The 3482-nt window shown below is 42.0% G+C and overlaps 1 pseudogene; it reads left to right on the top strand.

The window, feature by feature from the left end:
* Window positions 1-1191: 1191 nt before the first annotated feature.
* Window positions 1192-2090, top strand: LOC104862187 (annotated as a pseudogene).
* Window positions 2091-3482: the final 1392 nt, after the last annotated feature.

Below are 3482 nucleotides of genomic sequence, written 5' to 3' on the forward strand. Positions count from 1 at the left end.
ATCAAACTCAGGACCTTGCACTTGTCAGATAGGTGCTGTGCTGCTGAGCTACGTCCCTGGCCTGAAAATTTCTTATCGCATTCTCACTTTTCATTATCTTAATAGTATCTTTAAATGTTAATTCCTTATTTTTATGTAATTTTCATTTTTTTCCTTTTTAATGTCTTTTATGTCTTGTTCATAAAATCTTTTCTAATTCAGAATCACGAAGATATCCTGCCATGTTAAAGAAGCTTTATCATCTTATTTTCACATTCAAGCCTATATTCTACATAAAGTTGAGATTCAGGTTTTCCACCTGCAGCCCATTAAGTATATTCAATTGACCAACAATGTTTATTGAAAAAACTGCACTTTCTTCACTGCTCTGTGTTGTATACACACACAAATCCTACCAGGGATTTTGATTATGATTGCACCAAAACTATACTAATGATCTTCCACTTATGATGGTTGGACATATTTTGTCAGTTTTACCACAGGGTGAAAGTGGTGTGCATTCAGATGCTCAGTAGTCCCTGTCCCTGAGTGACCTATGTGCTAGAGACCCCTGCAGTTAAGTCTCTAGTCCCCACTCGTTCAGTGTGAAGGCTGAAGAAGAAAATACACTAAAAACAGATATAAGAGAGAAAGTGGGGACTGGGACAGCCAGTGCTGGATCCCCAGTAAAAGATCCTGGTCAATTACATCCACTGATTCTTTTTGTTCATTATTTGGGGTAAAGGTGCAATACATGTACAGATGTGTGGTTTGTGCAGTTAGTATGGAAGTTAATGCAGTTAAGGCTTTAAAGAGAAGAGACAAAGCGTTTTCAAATTAGAAGAAAAAGAGACAAAAAGTATGGTTGTAATTAGAACATTGTCCTTCTAGCTACGAGGGTACTACTTGTGGGAATGGAATTTTGGTGTGAATGACTTCACCTTCAGCTGTGCACGTTATCTCATATTAGCCCCACAGCTTCATAGGCCAGTACTCTGGGTTTGACTGGGGCCATTAGCTGATAGGTTGACCTGCAAGCTACCACAGTGCTCATGACACACTTCTGTGAGTCATGCAGCTTCAGTCAGACTCGCACCTTAAAGTAAGCCAACTGAGGGATGTAACTCTTTACATCCTGCACTGCTTACATCAGGCTTTGGGCATAATCAATATTGCGGCTTTTATAATGCTGTTGCAGCTTTGGCACAGGCCATGGTGAGTAGCCCCACCGTGCTGATGTTCCTGGTGGCCTTGGCCTACTCCATTTCGCAGGACGAGGGCGAGATTGTCAGATGTGTGATCGCCATTGGAGACCTAAGGCATCCTAGAGAAGACCTGCACCACAGACCTGCAGACCAAAGCTAACCAGCTGGTGCAGATGAGCATTTGTTTTTCCATGGTGTGGAAATTCCCCAAGCTGACCGTGTAGGGAGGAGGATCTGCCCCTGGAGGACGTGGACCAGGAGCTCATAGAAGACAGCCAGTGGGAGGGTGCCCAGCACAGTACTTCACCATTAAAGAGGAGGACCTTGTGGTTTGTGTTGATCCTCTGGACGGCACCAAGTTCTCCTCGACAACGTAACCATTCTCATTGGAACAGCCTTCGAAGGGAAAGCTGTAGCAGGCATTATTAAGCAGCCCTATTACAACTACAGGCAGGACCAGAAGCCAAGATGGGGTGTATGATCTGGGGCGTCCTGGGCTTGGGTGCCTTTCGGTTTCAGCTGAAGGAAACTGCCGCAGCCTCCAAGAAGCACATCTTCACCACCCCCACCCCCACCCCACCGGCTCGCACGGCAGCAAGCTGGTAGACTGCGTGAGTGCCATGGAAGATGATGCTGTGCTATGCATGGGTGGCATGGGAGCAAGATCATTCAGCTGATGAAAGGCAAGACCTCCGCATATGAACTCGCATGTAATAAGTGGGACACTTGCGTCCTGGAAGTTATCTTACGAGCGGTGGGAAGCAAGCTGACCAAGTCCACAGAAACGCACTCCCGTACAACAAGGATGTGAAGCTCACAAACTCCACCTGGATCCTGGCCTCGCCAAGGAATGACTACTAAGCCAGCCACCCCAGAGTCTGTCAAAAAAGTGCGTTGGTTCCTTAAAAGAAAGTTTTATCCCCTCACCCAGGAGGACTTGGTTCTCAGAACAACCCATTTTAAATCTGATTGGGTGGAACTATTTATCTTTGTTCGGTAATTTATATTAGTTACTTAGGAAGAGAGAAAGAGATTAAAGAAACTGCCTTTGTCTTGTTTTGTTGAGACAGGGTCTCACTAAGTAGTTGAGACTGACCTGGAACTCACTATGTAGCCCAGGCTGGTATTGAACTGATGGAGATCCTCTTGCCTCAGCCTCCCGAGTGCTGGGATTACAGGCGTGTGCCACCACGCACGGCAAGAAACTGCCTTTATCGGAGTCTTAACATTCATATAATTTAGGTGTATAATAAATTTTGTGTGCTCTGTTTCCTGTTTATAAAAGCCAGACATGGTTGTGGGACTGCTAGGAGGCTGAGGCAAGTTAAGTTAAAGGCCAGGCTAGGTTCAAGCAAGACCCTGTCTCAACAAAAAAATGAATTTAGCTTTATTAATTAATCAACCAAGTCAATCTTGACATGTGGAGAATTTACACATTCAACATGTTATATTTCAACTTTTTAGGTAGAAAAACGAGAAAGGCTTTTTTTAAAACTGAAACTTAAGCCATTTGTGTGATCAATATTCTTTTCTTATGAACCAAATTTCTTCAGGGTACAGACCCTTCAGTTGTTCCAGAATTTTATCCTTGTTTTTTACAGTAATTTTTTAAATGTTCTTACTCCAGTTATGAATGTATATATTGTTAATGTGTTTGATAAAATGACACTTATGGGAAGTTTCTTCAAAATAAATTATTTAATCCTAAAAAAAAAAGTGATGTGCATTCAGTAGACATCAAATTTTGAAATTTGACCTTTTCCTGAGCTAGATAGACATGTGATTCTCTCCAGTGAGACTCAGCAGTGGCATGCGCTGCAGCTCCCAGGCAGACCTGTGACCCCAGGGAAAATAACTGACACTCCAGTCACTGGCTTGCTAAGCTATAATGCTTGGTACATTAAATGTTTCCAACTTCTGATGGGTTTATTAGGATATAACTCTACTGTCTGCTTAGGAGTATGTGTACATCAACTCAGGGAGAATTGATTCTTCATATTTTGAATCTATGAACTTGCAATATATCTTATTTATTCAGGTCTTCCTTAATTCATATTTTTCTCACTGTACAGTTCTAAAATTCTATATGTAGACTTCTTTTACACATTTCATCATAAATGTTTCTGGGTGTGATCATATAAGTGGTACCATTTAAACATTCGTAGTTTTCTAACTTTTGCTGGTACATGTACTATGAATTTTATATATCGATTTTATATCCAGGAGCAGTAAACCACCATGCTGTCTCTAGACGTTTACTCTTCTTTTTTGTGGATTGAACTCGGGACCTTGCACTTG

The sequence above is a fragment of the Fukomys damarensis genome, unplaced genomic scaffold (assembly GCF_012274545.1).
Source record: "Fukomys damarensis isolate Sample0158 unplaced genomic scaffold, DMR_v1.0_HiC HiC_scaffold_38, whole genome shotgun sequence".
Lineage (NCBI taxonomy): Eukaryota > Metazoa > Chordata > Mammalia > Rodentia > Bathyergidae > Fukomys > Fukomys damarensis.